The sequence below is a fragment of the Lampetra fluviatilis genome, chromosome 3 (genome assembly GCF_964198595.1).
Source record: "Lampetra fluviatilis chromosome 3, kcLamFluv1.1, whole genome shotgun sequence".
Taxonomy (NCBI): Eukaryota; Metazoa; Chordata; class Hyperoartia; order Petromyzontiformes; family Petromyzontidae; genus Lampetra; species Lampetra fluviatilis.
The window spans coordinates 2,848,834-2,870,820 of record NC_136277.1 but is presented as its reverse complement, the minus strand read 5'-3'; the positions used below and the strand labels follow the sequence as shown (position 1 = coordinate 2,870,820).

The following is a 21,987-nucleotide window of genomic DNA, read 5'->3' as shown; positions in this document are numbered from 1 at the left end:
GTACTCACCACAGGTATTCAGCACCACAGGTACTCAACACAGGTACTCACCACCATAGGTACTCACCACAAGTACTCACCATCACAGGAACTCCACCACCACAGGTACTCAACACAGGCACTCACCACCACAGGTACTCACACCACAAGTACTCACCACCACAGATACTCATAACAGGTACTCATCACAGGTACTCCCCACCATAGGTACTCACCACAAGTACTCACCACGACAGGTACTCCACCACCACAGGTACTCACCACAGGTACTCACTACCACAGGTACTCACAGGTACTCACTACCACAGATACTCACAACAGGTACTCACCATGACAGGTACTCCACCACCACAGGTACTCCACCACCACAGGTACTCACCACAGGTATTCAGCACCACAGGTACTCACCATCACAGGTACTCACCACCACAGGTACTCCACCACCACAGGTACTCAACACACGTACTCACCACCACAGGTACTCATCACAGGTACTCACCACCATAGGTACTCACCACAAGTACTCACCACGACAGGTACTCCACCACCACAGGTACTCACCAAAGGTATTCAGCACCACAGGTACTCACCATCACAGGTACTCACCACCACAGGTACTCAACACAGGTACTCACTACCACAGATACTCACAACAGGTACTCACCATCACAGGTACTCACCACCACAGGTACTCTACCACCACAGGTACTCAACACAGGCACTCACCACCAAAGGTACTCATCACAGGTACTCACACCACAGGTACTCACCAGAGGTATTCACCACCACAGATACTCACAACAGGTACTCATCACAGGTACTCACCACCATAGGTACTCACCACAAGTACTCACCACGACAGGTACTCCACCACCACAGGTTCTCAACACAGGTACTCAACACCACCTGTACTCATCACAGGTACTCACACCACAAGTACTCACCACCACAGATACTCACAACAGGTACTCATCACAGGTACTCCCCACCATAGATACTCAACACAGGCACTCACCACCACAGGTACTCATCACAGGTACTCACCACCATAGGTACTCACCACAAGTACTCACCACGACACGTACTCCACCACCACAGGTACTCACCACAGGTATTCAGCACCACAGGTACTCACCATCACAGGTACTCACCACCACAGGTACTCCACCACAGGTATTCACTACCACAGATACTCACAACAGGTACTCACCATCACAGGTACTCACCACCAGAGGTACTCCACCACCACAGGTACTCACAGGCACTCACCACCACAGGTACTCATCACAGGTACTCACCACCATAGGTGCTCACCACAAGTACTCACCACGACAGGTACTCCACCACCACAGGTACTCACCACAGGTACTCAACACCACAGGCACTCACCACAGGTACTCACCACCACAGGTACTCAACACAGGTACTCAACACCACAGGTACTCATCACAGGTACTCACCACCATAGGTACTCACCACAAGTACTCACCACCACAGGTACTCACCACAGGTATTCAGCACCACAGGTACTCACCATCACAGGTACTCACCACCACAGGTACTCAACACAGGTACTCACTACCACAGATACTCACAACAGGTACTCACCATCACAGGCATTCACCACCACAGGTACTCCACCACCACAGGTACTCAACACAGGCACTCACCACCACAGGTACTCATCACAGTTACTCACCACCATAGGTACTCACCACAAGTACTCACCACGACAGGTACTCCACCACCACAGGTACTCACCACCACAGGTACTAATCACAGGTATTCACCACCACAGATACTCACAACAGGTACTCATCACAGGTACTCACCACCATAGGTACTCACCACAAGTACTCACCACGACAGGTACTCCACCACCACAGGTACTCACCACCACAGGTACTCAACACAGGTACTCACTACCACAGATACTCACAACAGGTACTCACCATCACAGGTACTCACCACCACAGGTACTCCACCACCACAGGTACTCAACACAGGCACTCACCACCACAGATACTCATCACAGGTACTCACCACCATAGGTACTCACCACAAGTACTCACCACCACAGGTACTCACCACAGGTATTCAGCACCACAGGTACTCACCATCACAGGTACTCACCACCACAGGTACTCAACACAGGTACTCACTACCACAGATACTCACAACAGGTACTCACCATCACAGGCATTCACCACCACAGGTACTCCACCACCACAGGTACTCAACACAGGCACTCACCACCACAGGTACTCATCACAGTTACTCACCACCATAGGTACTCACCACAAGTACTCACCACGACAGGTACTCCACCACCACAGGTACTCACCACCACAGGTACTAATCACAGGTATTCACCACCACAGATACTCACAACAGGTACTCATCACAGGTACTCACCACCATAGGTACTCACCACAAGTACTCACCACGACAGGTACTCCACCACCACAGGTACTCACCACCACAGGTACTCAACACAGGTACTCACTACCACAGATACTCACAACAGGTACTCACCATCACAGGTACTCACCACCACAGGTACTCCACCACCACAGGTACTCAACACAGGCACTCACCACCACAGATACTCATCACAGGTACTCACCACCAGAGGTACTCACCACAAGTACTCACCACGACAGGTACTCCACCACCACAGGTACTCACCACCACAGGTACTCACCACAGGTACTCACTACCACAGATACTCACAACAGGTACTCACCATCACAGGTACTCACCACCACAGGTACTCCACCACCACAGGTACTCAACACAGGCACTCACCACCACAGGTACTCACCACCATAAGTACTCACCACAAGTACTCACCACGACAGGTACTCCACCACCACAGGTACTCACCCCAGGTATTCAGCACCACAGTTACTCACCATCACAGGTACTCACCACTACAGGCACTCACCACAGGTACTCACCACCACAGGTACTCAAGACAGTTACTCACCACCACCGGTACTCATCACAGGTACTCACACCACAAGTACTCACCACCACAGGTACTCACCACAGGTATTCACCACCACAGATACTCACAACAGGTACTCATCACAGGTACTCACCACCATAGGTACTCACCACAAGTACTCACCACGACAGGTACTCACCACCACCGGTACTCATCACAGGTACTCACACCACAAGTACTCACCACCACAGGTAGTCACCACCACAGGTACTCAACACAGGTACTCACAAACACAGATACTCACAACAGGTACTCACCATCACAGGTACTCACCACCACAGGTACTCAACACAGGCACTCACCAATGGTACTCATCACAGGTACTCACCACCATAGGTACTCACCACAAGTACTCACCACGACAGGTACTCCACCACCACAGGTACTCACCACCACAGGTACTCATCACAGGTACTCACCACCATAGGTACTCACCACAAGTACTCACCATGACAGGTACTCCACCACCACAGGTACTCACCACAGGTATTCAGCACCACAGGTACTCACCATCACAGGTACTCACCACCACAGGTACTCCACCACAGGTATTCACTACCACAGATACTCACAACAGGTACTCACCATCACAGGTACTCACCACCACAGGTACTCCACCGCCACAAGTACTCAACACAGGCACTCACCACCACAGGTACTCATCACAGGTACTCACCACCATAGGTGCTCACCACAAGTAATCACCACGACAGGTACTCCACCACCACAGGTACTCACCACAGGTACTCACCACCACCGGTACTCATCACAGGTACTCATAACAGGTACTCCCCACCATAGGTCCTCACCACAAGTACTCACCACGACAGGTACTCCACCACCACAGGTACTCACCACAGGTATTCAGCACCACAGGTACTCACCATCACAGGTATACACCACCACAGGTACTCACCACCACAGGTACTCCACCACAGGTCTTCACTACCACAGATACTCACAACAGGTACTCACCATCACAGGTACTCACCACCACAGGTACTCCACCACCACAGGTACTCACCACAGGTATTCAGCACCAAAGGTACTCACCATCACAGGTAGTCACCACCACAGGTACTCAACACAGGTACTCACTACCACATACTCACAACAGGTACTCACCATCACAGGTACTCACCACCACAGGTACTCAACACAGGCACTCACCACCAAAGGTACTCATCACAGGTACTCACCACCATAGGTACTCACCACAAGTACTCACCACGACAGGTAATCCACCACCACAGACACTCACAACAGGTACTCACCATCACAGGTACTCAACACAGGTACTCACCACCACAAGTACTCACCACAGGTACTCACCACCACAGGTACTCACCACCACAGGTACTCACCACAGGTATTCAGCACCACAGGTACTCACCACAGGTACTCACCACCACAGGTACTCACAAGTACTCACCACCACAGGCACTCACCACAGGTACTCACCACCACAGGTACTCACCACCACCGGTACTCACAGGTACTCACACCACAGGTACTCACCAGAGGTATTCACCACCACAGATACTCACAACAGGTACTCATCACAGGTACTCACCACCATAGGTACTCACCACAAGTACTCACCACGACAGGTACTCCACCACCACAGGTTCTCAACACAGGTACTCAACACAGGTACTCACCACCACCTGTACTCATCACAGGTACTCACACCACAAGTACTCACCACCACAGATACTCACAACAGGTACTCACCATCACAGGTACTCACCACCACAGGTACTCAACACAGGCACTCACCACCAAAGGTAGTCATCACAGGTACTCACCACCATAGGTACTCACCACAAGTACTCACCACGACAGGTAATCCACCACCACAGATACTCACAACAGGTACTCACCATCACAGGTACTCAACACAGGTACTCACCACCACAAGTACTCAACACAGGTACTCACCACCACCGGTACTCACCACAGGTACTCACCACCACAGGCACTCACCACCACAGGCACTCACCACAGGTACTCACCACAGGTACTCACCACCACAGGCACTCACCACAGGTACTCATCACCAACGGTACTCAACAAAGGTACTCACCACCACTGGTACTCATCACAGGTACTCACACCACAGGTACTCACCACAGGTATTCACCACCACAGATACTCACAGGTACTCACCACCATAGGTACTCACCACAAGTACTCACCAAGACAGGTATTCCACCACCACAAGTACTCCACCACCACAGGTACTCACCACAGGTATTCAGCACCACAGGTACTCACCATCACAGGTACTCACCACCACAGGTACTCCACCACCACAGGTACTCAACACAGGTACTCACCACCACAGGTACTCATCACAGGTACTCACCACCATAGGTACTCACCACAAGTACTCACCACGACAGGTGCTCCACCACCACAGGTACTCACCACAGGTATTCAGCACTACAGGTACTCACCATCACAGGTACTCACCACCACAGGAACTCAACACAGGAACTCACTTCCACAGATACTCACAACAGGTACTCACTATCGCAGGTACTCCACCACCACAGGTACTCAACACAGGCACTCACCACTACAGGTACTCATCACAGGTACTCACCACCATAGGAACTCACCACAAGTAGTCACCACGACACGTACTCCACCACCACAGGTACTCACCACAGGTATTCAGCACCACAGGTACTCACCATCACAGGTACTCACCACCACAGGTATTCACTACCACAGATACTCACAACAGGTACTCACCATCACAGGTACTCACCACCACAGGTACTCCACCACCACAGGTACTCACAGGCACTCACCACCACAGGTACTCATCACAGGTACTCACCACCATAGGTGCTCACCACAAGTACTCACCACGACAGGTACTCCACCACCACAGGTACTCACCACAGGTACTCAACACAGGTACTCACCACCACCAGTACTCATCACAGGTACACACACCACAAGTACTCACCACCACAGATACTCACAACAGGTACTCATCACAGGTACTCCCCACCATAGGTACTCACCACAAGTACTCACCACGACAGGTACTCCACCACCACAGGTACTCACCACAGGTATTCAGCACCACAGGTACTCAACACAGGTACTCACCACCATAGGTACTCACCACAAGTACTCACCATCACAGGAACTCCACCACCACAGGTACTCAACACAGGCACTCACCACCACAGGTACTCACACCACAAGTACTCACCACCACAGATACTCATAACAGGTACTCATCACAGGTACTCCCCACCATAGGTACTCACCACAAGTACTCACCACGACAGGTACTCCACCACCACAGGTACTCACCACAGGTACTCACTACCACAGGTACTCACAGGTACTCACTACCACAGATACTCACAACAGGTACTCACCATGACAGGTACTCCACCACCACAGGTACTCCACCACCACAGGTACTCACCACAGGTATTCAGCACCACAGGTACTCACCATCACAGGTACTCACCACCACAGGTACTCCACCACCACAGGTACTCAACACACGTACTCACCACCACAGGTACTCATCACAGGTACTCACCACCATAGGTACTCACCACAAGTACTCACCACGACAGGTACTCCACCACCACAGGTACTCACCAAAGGTATTCAGCACCACAGGTACTCACCATCACAGGTACTCACCACCACAGGTACTCAACACAGGTACTCACTACCACAGATACTCACAACAGGTACTCACCATCACAGGTACTCACCACCACAGGTACTCTACCACCACAGGTACTCAACACAGGCACTCACCACCAAAGGTACTCATCACAGGTACTCACACCACAGGTACTCACCAGAGGTATTCACCACCACAGATACTCACAACAGGTACTCATCACAGGTACTCACCACCATAGGTACTCACCACAAGTACTCACCACGACAGGTACTCCACCACCACAGGTTCTCAACACAGGTACTCAACACCACCTGTACTCATCACAGGTACTCACACCACAAGTACTCACCACCACAGATACTCACAACAGGTACTCATCACAGGTACTCCCCACCATAGATACTCAACACAGGCACTCACCACCACAGGTACTCATCACAGGTACTCACCACCATAGGTACTCACCACAAGTACTCACCACGACACGTACTCCACCACCACAGGTACTCACCACAGGTATTCAGCACCACAGGTACTCACCATCACAGGTACTCACCACCACAGGTACTCCACCACAGGTATTCACTACCACAGATACTCACAACAGGTACTCACCATCACAGGTACTCACCACCAGAGGTACTCCACCACCACAGGTACTCACAGGCACTCACCACCACAGGTACTCATCACAGGTACTCACCACCATAGGTGCTCACCACAAGTACTCACCACGACAGGTACTCCACCACCACAGGTACTCACCACAGGTACTCAACACAAGTACTCACCACCACCAGTACTCATCACAGGTACACACACCACAAGTACTCACCACCACAGATACTCACAACAGGTACTCATCACAGGTACTCCCCACCATAGGTACTCACCACAAGTACTCACCACGACAAGTACTCCACCACCACAGGTACTCACCACAGGTATTCAGCACCACAGGTACTCACCACCACAGGTACTCACCACCATAGGTACTCACCACAAGTACTCACCATCACAGATACTCCACCACCACAGGTACTCAACACAGGCACTCACCACCACAGGTACTCACACCACAAGTACTCACCACCACAGATACTCACAACAGGTACTCATCACAGGTACTCCCCACCATAGGTACTCACCACAAGTACTCACCACGACAGGAACTCCACCACCACAGGTACTCCACCACCACAGGTACTCACCACAGGTATTCAGCACCACGTGTACTCACCATCACAGGTACTCACCACCACAGGTACTCACCACCACAGGTACTCATCACAGGTACTCACCACCATAGGTACTCACCACAAGTACTCACCACGACAGGTACTCCACCACCACAGGTACTCACCACAGGTATTCAGCACCACAGGTACTCACCACCACAGGTACTCACCACAGGCACTCACCACAGGTACTCACCACCACAGGTACTCACCACCACAGGTACTCAACACCACAGGTACTCATCACAGGTACTCACCACCATAGGTACTCACCACAAGTACTCACCACCACAGGTACTCACCACAGGTATTCAGCACCACAGGTACTCACCACAGGTATTCAGCACCACAGGTACTCACCATCACAGGTACTCACCACCACAGGTACTCAACACAGGTACTCACTACCACAGATACTCACAACAGGTACTCACCATCACAGGTATTCACCACCACAGGTACTCCACCACCACAGGTACTCAACACAGGCACTCACCACCACAGGTACTCATCACAGTTACTCACCACAATAGGTACTCACCACAAGTACTCACCACGACAGGTACTCCACCACCACAGGTACTCACCACAGGTATTCAGCACCATAGGTACTCACCACAGGTACTCACCACCATAGGTACTCAACACAGGTACTCACCACCACAGACACTCACCACAGGTACTCACCACCACAAGAACTCAACACAGGTACTCACCACCACCGGTACTCATCACAGGTACTCACACCACAGGTACTCACCACCACAGGTACTCACCACAGGTATTCACCACCACAGATACTCACAACAGGTACTCATCACAGGTACTCACCACCATAGGTACTCACCACAAGTACTCACCACGACAGGTACTCCACCACCACAGGTACTCAACACAGGTACTCAACACAGGTACTCACCACCATCGGTACACATCACAGGTACTCACACCACAAGTACTCACCACCACAGATACTCACAACAGGTACTCATCACAGGTACTCCCCACCATAGATACTCACCACAAGTACTCACCACGACAGGTACTCCACCACCACAGGTACTCACCACAGGTATTCAGCACCACAGGTACTCACCATCACAGGTAGTCACCATCACAGGTACTCAACACAGGTACTCACTACCACAGATACTCACAACAGGTACTCACCATCACAGGTACTTACCACCACAGGTACTCCACCACCACAGGTACTCAACACAGGCACTCACCACCAAAGGTACTCATCACAGGTACTCACCACCATAGGTACTCACCACAAGTACTCCACCACCACAGATACTCACAACAGGTACTCACCATCACAGGTACTCACCACCACAGGTACTCATCACAGGTACTCACCACAAGTACTCACCACGACAGGTACTCCACCACCAAAGGTACTCAACACAGGTACTCACCACCACAGGCACTCACCACAGGTACTCACCACCACAGGTACTCAACACAGGTACTCAACACCACAGGTACTCATCACAGGTACTCACCACCATAGGTACTCACCACAAGTACTCACCACCACAGGTACTCACCACAGGTATTCAGCACCACAGGTACTCACCATCACAGGTATTCACCACCACAGGTACTCCACCACCACAGGTACTCAACACAGGCACTCACCACTTCAGGTACTCATCACAGTTACTCACCACCATAGGTACTCACCACAAGTACTCACCACGACAGGTACTCCACCACCACAGGTACTCACCACCACAGGTACTAATCACAGGTATTCACCACCACAGATACTCACAACAGGTACTCATCACAGGTACTCACCACCATAGGTACTCACCACAAGTACTCACCACGACAGGTACTCCACGACCACAGGTACTCACCACCACAGGTACTCAACACAGGTACTCACTACCACAGATACTCACAACAGGTACTCACCATCACAGGTACTCACCACCACAGGTACTCCACCACCACAGGTACTCAACACAGGCACTCACCACCACAGATACTCATCACAGGTACTCACCACCAGAGGTACTCACCACAAGTACTCACCACGACAGGTACTCCACCACCACAGGTACTCACCACCACAGGTACTCACCACAGGTACTCACTACCACAGATACTCACAACAGGTACTCACCATCACAGGTACTCACCACCACAGGTACTCCACCACCACAGGTACTCAACACAGGCACTCACCACCACAGGTACTCACCACCATAAGTACTCACCACAAGTACTCACCACGACAGGTACTCCACCACCACAGGTACTCACCCCAGGTATTCAGCACCACAGTTACTCACCATCACAGGTACTCACCACTACAGGCACTCACCACAGGTACTCACCACCACAGGTACTCAAGACAGTTACTCACCACCACCGGTACTCATCACAGGTACTCACACCACAAGTACTCACCACCACAGGTACTCACCACAGGTATTCACCACCACAGATACTCACAACAGGTACTCATCACAGGTACTCACCACCATAGGTACTCACCACAAGTACTCACCACGACAGGTACTCCACCACCACAGGTACTCAACACAGGTACTCACCACCACCGGTACTCATCACAGGTACTCACACCACAAGTACTCACCACCACAGGTAGTCACCACCACAGGTACTCAACACAGGTACTCACAACAGGTACTCACCATCACAGGTACTCACCACCACAGGTACTCACCACCACAGGTACTCAACACAGGCACTCACCACCAAAGGTACTCATCACAGGTACTCACCACCATAGGTACTCACCACAAGTACTCACCACGACAGGTACTCCACCACCACAGGTACTCACCACCACAGGTACTCACCACAAGTACTCACCATGACAGGTACTCCACCACCACAGGTACTCACCACAGGTATTCAGCACCACAGGTACTCACCATCACAGGTACTCACCACCACAGGTACTCCACCACAGGTATTCACTACCACAGATACTCACAACAGGTACTCACCATCACAGGTACTCACCACCACAGGTACTCCACCGTCACAAGTACTCAACACAGGCACTCACCACCACAGGTACTCATCACAGGTACTCACCACCATAGGTGCTCACCACAAGTACTCACCACGACAGGTACTCCACCACCACAGGTACTCACCACAGGTACTCACCACCACCGGTACTCATCACAGGTACTCATAACAGGTACTCCCCACCATAGGTCCTCACCACAAGTACTCACCACGACAGGTACTCCACCACCACAGGTACTCACCACAGGTATTCAGCACCACAGGTACTCACCATCACAGGTATACACCACCACAGGTACTCACCACCACAGGTACTCCACCACAGGTCTTCACTACCACAGATACTCACAACAGGTACTCACCATCACAGGTACTCACCACCACAGGTACACCACCACAGGTACTCAACACAGGCACTCACCACCACAGGTACTCATCACAGGTACTCACCACCATAGGTGCTCACCACAAGTACTCACCACGACAGGTACTCCACCACCACAGGTACTCACCACAGGTACTCAACACAGGTACTCACCACCACCGGTACTCATCACAGGTACTCATAACAGGTACTCCCCACCATAGGTCCTCACCACAAGTACTCACCACGACAGGTACTCACCACAGGTATTCAGCACCACAGGTATTCAGCACCACAGGTACTCACCATTACAGGTACTCACCACCACAGGTACTCAACACAGGTACTCACTACCACAGATACTCACAACAGGTACTCAGCACCACCGGTACTCCACCACCACAGGTACTCACAGGTACTCACCACCACAGGTACTCATCACAGGTACTCACACCACAGATACTCACAACAGGTACTCATCACAGGTACTCACCACCATAGGTACTCACCACAAGTACTCACCACGACAGGTACTCCACCACCACAGGTACTCCACCACCACAGGTACTCATTACAGGTACTCACCACCATAGGTACTCACCACAAGTACTCACCACCACAGGAACTCCACCACCACAGGTACTCAACACAGGTACTCACCACCACCGGTACTCACCACCACCGGTACTCACCACAGGTACTCCCCACCACAGGCACTCACCACAGGTACTCACCACCACAGGTACTCAACACAGGTACTCACCACCACAGGCACTCACCACAGGTATTCACCACCACAGATACTCACAACAGGTACTCATCACAGGTACTCACCACCATAGGTACTCACCACAAGTTCTCACCACGACAGGTACTCCACCACCACAGGTACTCCACCACCACAGGTACTCACCACAGGTACTCACCATCACAGGTACTCCACCACCACAGGTACTCAACACAGGTACTCACCACCACAGGTACTCATCACAGGTACTCACCACCATATGTACTCACCACAAGTACTCACCACGAAAGGTACTCCACCACCACAGGTACTCACCACAGGTATTCAGCACTACAGGTACTCACCATCACAGGTACTCACCACCACAGGAACTCAACACAGGTACTCACTACCACAGATACTCACAACAGGTACTCACCATCGCAGGTACTCCACCACCACAGGTACTCAACACAGGCACTCACCACCACAGGTACTCATCACAGGTACTCTCCACCATAGGTACTCACCACAAGTAATCACCACGACAGGTACTCCACCACCACAGGTACTCACCACCACAGGTACTCATTACAGGTACTCACCACCACAGGTACTCACCACAAGTACTCACCACCACAGGAACTCCACCACCACAGGTACTCACCACAGGTATTCAGCACCACAGGTACTCACCATCACAGGTACTCACCACCACAGGTACTCCACCACCACAGGTACTCAACACAGGTACTCACCACCACAGGTACTCATCACAGGTACTCACCACCATAGGTACTCACCACAAGTACTCACCATGACAGGTACTCCACCACCACAGGTACTCACCACAGGTATTCAGCACCACAGGTACTCACCATCACAGGTACTCACCACCACAGGTACTCAACACAGGTACTCACTAACACAGATACTCACAACAGGTACTCACCATCACAGGTACTCACCACCACAGGTACTCTACCACCACAGGTACTCAACACAAGCACTAACCACCAAAGGAACTCATCACAGGTACTCACCACCACCGGTACTCATCACAGGTACTCACACCACAGGTACTCACCACCACAGGTACTCACCACAGGTATTCACCACCACAGATACTCACAACAGGTACTCATCACAGGTACTCACCACCATAGGTACTCACCACAGGTACTCACCACCACAGGCACTCACCACAGGCACTCACCACCACAGGTACTCAACACAGGTACTCACCACCACAGGCACTCACCACAGGTACTCACCACCACAGATACTCAACACAGGTACTCACCACCACCGGTACTCATCACAGGTACTCACACCACAGGTACTCACCACAGGTATTCACCACCACAGATACTCACAACAGGTACTCAACACAGGTACTCACCACCATAGGTACTCACCACAAGTACTCACCACGACAGGTACTCCACCACCACAGGTACTCCACCACCACAGGTACTCACCACAGGTATTCAGCACCACAGGTACTCACCATCACAGGTACTCACCACCACAGGTACTCCACCACCACAGGTACTCAACACAGGTACTCACCACCACAGGTACTCACCACAAGTACTCACCACGACAGGTACTCCACCACCACAGGTACTCACCACAGGTATTCAGCACTACAGGTACTCACCATCACAGGTACTCACCACCACAGGAACTCAACACAGGTACTCACTACCACAGATACTCACAACAGGTACTCATCATCGCAGGTACTCCACCACCACAGGTACTCAACACAGGCACTCACCACCACAGGTACTCATCACAGGTACTCTCCACCACAGGTACTCACCACAAGTACTCACCACGACAGGTACTCCACCACCACAGGTACTCACCACCACAGGTACTCATCACAGGTACTCACCACCATAGGTACTCACTACAAGTACTCACTACGACAGGTACTCCACCAACACAGGTACTCACCACAGGTATTCAGCACCACAGGTACTCACCATCACAGGTACTCACCACCACAGGTACTCACTACCACAGATACTCACAACAGGTACTCACCATCACAGGTACTCCACCACCACAGGTACTCAACACAGGCACTCACCACCACAGGTACTCACCACAGGTATTCACCACCACAGATACTCACCATCACAGGTACTCACCACCACAGGTACTCCACCACCACAGGTACTCAACACAGGTACTCACCACCATAGGTACTCACCACAAGTACTCACCACGACAGGTACTCCACCACCACAGGTACTCCACCACCACAGGTACTCACCACAGGTATTCAGCACCACAGGTACTCACCATCACAGGTACTCACCACCACAGGTACTCCACCACCACAGGTACTCAACACAGGTACTCACCACCACAGGTACTCATCACAGGTACTCACCACCATAGGTACTCACCACAAGTACTCACCACGACAGGTACTCCACCACCACAGGTACTCACCACAGGTATTCAGCACCACAGGTACTCACCATCACAGGTACTCACCACCACAGGTACTCAACACAGGTACTCACTACCACAGATACTCACAACAGGTACTCACCATCACAGGTACTCACCACCACAGGTACTCTACCACCACAGGTACTCAACATAGGCACTAACCACCAAAGGAACTCATCAGAGGTACTCACCACCATAGGTACTCACCACAAGTACTCACCACGACAGGTACTCCACCACCACAGGTACTCACCACAGGTATTCAGCACCACAGGTACTCAACACAGGTACTCACCACCACAGGCACTCACCACAGGTACTCACCACCACAGGTACTCAACACAGGTACTCACCACCACCGGTACTCATCACAGGTACTCACACCACAGGTACTCACCACCACAGGTACTCATCACAGGTACTCACCACCATAGGTACTCACCACAAGTACTCACCACCAAAGGTACTCCACCACCACAGGTACTCAACACAGGTACTCAACACAGGTACTCACCACCATCGGTACTCATCACAGGTACTCACACCACAAGTACTCACCACCACAGATACTCACAACAGGTACTCATCACAGGTACTCCCCACCATAGATACTCACCACAAGTACTCACCACGACAGGTACTCCACCACCACAGGTACTCACCACAGGTATTCAGCACCACAGGTACTCACCATCACAGGTAGTCACCACCACAGGTACTCACAGGTACTCACTACCACAGATACTCACAACAGGTACTCACCACCACAGGTACTCATCACAGGCACTCACCACCACAGGTACTCACCACAAGTACTCACCACGACAGGTACTCCACCACCAAAGGTACTCACCACAGGTACTCAACACCACAGGTACTCAACATAGGCACTAACCACCAAAGGAACTCATCAGAGGTACTCACCACCATAGGTACTCACCACAAGTACTCACCACGACAGGTACTCCACCACCACAGGTACTCACCACAGGTATTCAGCACCACAGGTACTCACCACCACAGGTACTCAACACAGGTACTCACCACCACAGGCACTCACCACAGGTACTCACCACCACAGGTACTCAACACAGGTACTCACCACCACCGGTACTCATCACAGGTACTCACACCACAGGTACTCACCACCACAGGTACTCATCACAGGTACTCACCACCATAGGTACTCACCACAAGTACTCACCACCAAAGGTACTCCACCACCACAGGTACTCAACACAGGTACTCAACACAGGTACTCACCACCATCGGTACTCATCACAGGTACTCACACCACAAGTACTCACCACCACAGATACTCACAACAGGTACTCATCACAGGTACTCCCCACCATAGATACTCACCACAAGTACTCACCACGACAGGTACTCCACCACCACAGGTACTCACCACAGGTATTCAGCACCACAGGTACTCACCATCACAGGTAGTCACCACCACAGGTACTCACAGGTACTCACTACCACAGATACTCACAACAGGTACTCACCACCACAGGTACTCATCACAGGCACTCACCACCACAGGTACTCACCACAAGTACTCACCACGACAGGTACTCCACCACCAAAGGTACTCACCACAGGTACTCAACACCACAGGTACTCAACACAGGTACTCACCACCACAGGCACTCACCACAGGTACTCAACACAGGTACTCACCACCACCGGTACTCACCACAGGTACTCCCCACCACAGGCACTCACCACAGGTACTCACCACCACAGGTACTCAACACAGGTACTCACCACCACAGGCACTCACCACAGGTATTCACCACCACAGATACTCACAACAGGTACTCATCACAGGTACTCACCACCATAGGTACTCACCACAAGTACTCACCACGACAGGTACTCCACCGCCACAGGTACTCACCACAGGTATTCAGCACCACAGGTACTCACCATCACACGTACTCACCACCACAGGTACTCCACCACCACAGGTACTCAACACAGGTACTCACCGCCACAGGTACTCATCACAGGTACTCACCACCATATGTACTCACCACAAGTACTCACCACGAAAGGTACTCCACCACCACAGGTACTCACCACAGGTATTCAGCACTACAGGTACTCACCATCACAGGTACTCACCACCACAGGAACTCAACACAGGTACTCACTACCACAGATACTCACAACAGGTACTCACCATCGCAGGTACTCCACCATAACAGGTACTCAACACAGGCACTCACCACCACAGGTACTCATCACAGGTACTCACCACCACAGGTACTCACCACAGGTATTCACCACCACAGATACTCACAACAGGTACTCATCACAGGTACTCTCCACCATAGGTACTCACCACAAGTACTCACCACGACAGGTACTCCACCACCACAGGTACTCACCACCACAGGTACTCATTACAGGTACTCACCACCATAGGTACTCACCACAAGTACTCACCACCACAGGAACTCCACCACCACAGGTACTCAACACAGGTACTCACCACCACCGGTACTCACCACAGGTACTCCCCACCACAGGCACTCACCACAGGTACTCCCCACCACAGGCACTCACCACAGGTACTCACCACCACAGGTACTCAACACAGGTACTCACCACCACAGGCACTCACCACAGGTATTCACCACCACAGATACTCACAACAGGTACTCATCACAGGTACTCACCACCATAGGAACTCACCACAAGTACTCACCACGACAGGTACTCCACCACCACAGGTACTCCACCACCACAGGTACTCACCACAGGTATTCAGCACCACAGGTACTCACCATCACAGGTACTCCACCACCACAGGTACTCAACACAGGTACTCACCACCACAGGTACTCATCACAGGTACTCACCACCATATGTACTCACCACAAGTACTCACCACGAAAGGTACTCCACCACCACAGGTACTCACCACAGGTATTCAGCACTACAGGTACTCACCATCACAGGTACTCACCACCACAGGAACTCAACACAGGTACTCACTACCACAGATACTCACAACAGGTACTCACCATCGCAGGTACTCCACCACCACAGGTACTCAACACAGGCACTCACCACCACAGGTACTCTCCACCATAGGTACTCACCACAAGTACTCACCACGACAGGTACTCCACCACCACAGGTACTCACCACCACAGGTACTCATTACAGGTACTCACCACCATAGGTACTCACCACAAGTACTCACCACCACAGGAACTCCACCACCACAGGTACTCACCACAGGTATTCAGCACCACAGGTACTCACCATCACAGGTACTCACCACCACAGGTACTCAACACAGGTACTCACCACCACAGGTACTCATCACAGGTACTCACCACCATAGGTACTCACCACAAGAACTCACCACGACAGGTACTCCACCACCACAGGTACTCACCACAGGTATTCAGCACCACAGGTACTCACCATGACAGGTACTCACCACCACAGGTACTCAACACAGGTACTCACTAACACAGATACTCACAACAGGTACTCACCATCACAGGTACTCACCACCACAGGTACTCTACCACCACAGGTACTCAACACAAGCACTAACCACCAAAGGAACTCATCACAGGTACTCACCACCATAGGTACTCACCACAAGTACTCACCACGACAGGTACTCCACCACCACAGGTACTCACCACAGGTATTCAGCACCACAGGTACTCACCACAGGTACTCACCACCACAGGTACTCAACACCACAGGTACTCACCACCACAGGTACTCAACACAGGTACTCACCACCACCGGTACTCATCACAGGTACTCACACCACAGGTACTCACCACCACAGGTACTCACCACAGGTATTCACCACCACAGATACTCACAACAGGTACTCATCACAGGTACTCACCACCATAGGTACTCACCACAGGTACTCACCACCACAGGCACTCACCACAGGTACTCACCACCACAGGTACTCAACACAGGTACTCACCACCACAGGCACTCACCACAGGTACTCACCACCACAGGTACTCAACACAGGTACTCACCACCACCGGTACTCATCACAGGTACTCACACCACAGGTACTCACCACAGGTATTCACCACCACAGATACTCACAACAGGTACTCAACACAGGTACTCACCACCATAGGTACTCACCACAAGTACTCACCACGACAGGTACTCCACCACCACAGGTACTCCACCACCACAGGTACTCCACCACCACAGGTACTCACCACAGGTATTCAGCACCACAGGTACTCACCATCACAGGTACTCACCACCACAGGTACTCCACCACCACAGGTACTCAACACAGGTACTCACCACCACAGGTACTCATCACAGGTACTCACCACCATATGTACTCACCACAAGTACTCACCACGACAGGTACTCCACCACCACAGGTACTCACCACAGGTATTCAGCACTACAGGTACTCACCATCACAGGTACTCACCACCACAGGAACTCAACACAGGTACTCACTACCACAGATACTCACAACAGGTACTCACCATCGCAGGTACTCCACCACCACAGGTACTCAACACAGGCACTCACAACCACAGGTACTCATCACAGGTACTCTCCACCACAGGTACTCACCACAAGTACTCACCACGACAGGTACTCCACCACCACAGGTACTCACCACCACAGGTACTCATCACAGGTACTCACCACCATAGGTACTCACTACAAGTACTCACCACGACAGGTACTCCACCAACACAGGTACTCACCACAGGTATTCAGCACCACAGGTACTCACCATCACAGGTACTCACCACCACAGGTACTCCACCACAGGTATTCACTACCACAGATACTCACAACAGGTACTCACCATCACAGGTACTCACCACCACAGGTACTCCACCACCATAGGTACTCAACACAGGCACTCACCACCACAGGTACTCATCACAGGTACTCACCACCATAGGTACTCACCACAAGTACTCACCACGACAGGTACTCCACCACCACAGGTACTCAACACAGGTACTCACCACCACCGGTACTCATCACAGGTACTCATCACAGGTACTCCCCACCATAGGTACTCACCACAAGTACTCACCACGACAGGTACTCCACCACCACAGGTACTCACCACAGGTATTCAGCACCACAGGTACTCACCATTACAGGTACTCACCACCACAGGTACTCAACACAGGTACTCACTACCACAGATACTCACAACAGGTACTTACCATCACAGGTACTCACCACCACAGGTACTCCACCACCACAGGTACTGACAGGTACTCACCACCACAGGTACTCATCACAGGTACTCACCATCACAGGTGGGAGACACGGGGGAGACACGAAGAGACACGGGGGAGACACGAAGAGACACGGGGAGACACGGGGAGACACGAGGAGGAGACACGGGGGAGACACTGAGAGACACTGAGCTGGTGACAGGCCCCGGGAGAGCTGCAGCAGCCCAGCCAGGCGCGCGCCGGCCCGAGCGGCGGCTCCTGCTGCCCATGCCGCGGCAAGATGCAGAGCCGCGGCGTCGGCATGGCAACGCCCAGGCACCGCGATGCACGGGGCCGCGGCGACACCCGCAGCGCACCCCGCCAGCGCGGCGATGCCCGGAACCACGGCGGCACCCTCGGCAACTCCCGTGGTGCGGTGAGGTGCGGAGCCCCGGGCGTACCTGGGGTTCCCCCGGCGGGCGCAGCATGGTGCCGAGCTGTTGCGTCGCCGACGGCAGACCCCTCACGCGCGGCGTGGCGCGAAGTCGCGGCGGCACCCACGGTGGACAACGGCGTCGCGGTTGCCATGGCAGCCATGGCGCCGACGTGCGGCGTCGCATGAACAATGGCCGCCGCTCGCCACGTCGCAGCCGTAGCAGCGGCCGCATACGGCTCCCGAGCCAACATGGCCGCCGCGGACTGCGTCGCAGCCAACATGGCGGCCATTTCCGGTGGAGTGGCCGCCGGGAAAACGGCGGCGGTTTCAACAATGGCGGTTGACGGTTGCTCCCGTCCCGCGTGCGGGCCTGTTGGCTGCGTCCGCGCCTCCACCTCGGCCAACTTGACGGTCAGCTGCCCCACCGCCTGGGGGAGACACGGGGGAGACACGAAGAGACACGGGGGGACACTTGGAGACACGGGGGAGACACGGGGGGACACAGGGAGACATGGGGGGACACGGGGGAGGCACTGAGGGACACGGGGGAGACACGAAAAGACACGGGGGGACACTGAGAGACACGGGGGAGACACTGAGAGACACGGGGGAGACACTGAGAGACACGGGGGAGACACGGGGGAGACACGGGGGAGACATGAAGAGACACGGGGAGACACGGGGGAGACATGAAGAGACACGGGGAGACACGGGGGAGACACCGGGGAGGCACGGTGAGACACTGAGAGACAATGAGAGACACGGGGGAGACACTGAGAGACACGGGGGAGCCACGGGGAGACACGGGGGAGACACGGGGGAGACACGGGGAGACACGGGGGAGACACGGGGGGACACTGAGAGACACTGAGAGACACGGGGGAGACACTGAGAGACACGGGGTAGACACAGGGGAGACACGAAGAGACACGGGGAGACACGAAGAGACACGGGGAGACACGGGGAGACACAGGGGAGGCACGGTGAGACACTGAGAGACACGGGGGAGTGTTGTATCCTAGCCTTCTTCCAAGGTTTATATATAATGAATGAAAACACACCAAAAAGCAGCAGGCTGCAAAACACCAGGTGTTGTTGAGTAATGAACTGAAGGAGGGCTAGGATGGCAGAATTGCAACCTTGCTTCAAGGAAAGATAAGGGCAGAGACAGTGGGAGAGTCAGCCAGACAGAGTTAAGGCAAAAAGCCCAACCATCTATGACCTCAGCACATGGGCGAATAATGGGGCAGTGTCGACTCGAAGGCAATGGAAGGAAGCAGAGGCGCCTTTGTCTGGATCACGGCCACAGAAGGCCGGGGGTCATCACTGATTGTGTGTTTAGGGATTTCGAGCTAATTGGAACACGTGCACACAGGGAGGAGAAATACGCCTTGTTCTCCTGCAGCTGAGGGAGCCAAGATAAACCCAGCTCAAGGCTGTGTACACAGGGGAGGGAGCTGATTAACAACCCTGCACGTCTGAACGTGAGGGGGCTTTTGTCCTGAAATTAATAACACTCCCAGAGCAGAAGGTTGGATGACCACAGTGAAGGGTATTGTGCATCTCTCAAGGCTGCAGGCTCAGCTGAACAGCGAGGCTGCGGGGGTCACCAGAAGTTCGTGTTCGCCTAGTTAAGTCAAAAAGCTCAATTATTCTGTATTGCTATTAAAGTCACGTTAAAGTCGGAATTTAACAACAGGGTAGGCTAAAGTTGTTGATATGAAATGTCATTTCCATACCTTAATACTTTATATACAACTCGACCCGAAGCATAACGGGATGAATCACCACCAGGTCGAATATAAAATACATAATAAAAGAGCGATGTTAAACC

At 52.6% G+C, this 21,987-nt stretch overlaps 1 protein-coding gene across 1 annotated transcript in view; it reads right to left on the bottom strand.

Moving 5' to 3' along the window:
- The window catches only part of AGXT2 (alanine--glyoxylate aminotransferase 2), a 223,534-nt gene extending 203,298 nt beyond the window's left edge, over nucleotides 1-20,236 (bottom strand). The window contains exon 1 of the mRNA XM_078881642.1: nucleotides 20,179-20,236. The gene's annotated coding sequence lies outside the window, so the exon portion shown is untranslated. The remainder of the gene's footprint in view (nucleotides 1-20,178) is intronic.
- Between the last annotated feature and the right edge of the window lie 1,751 nt (nucleotides 20,237-21,987).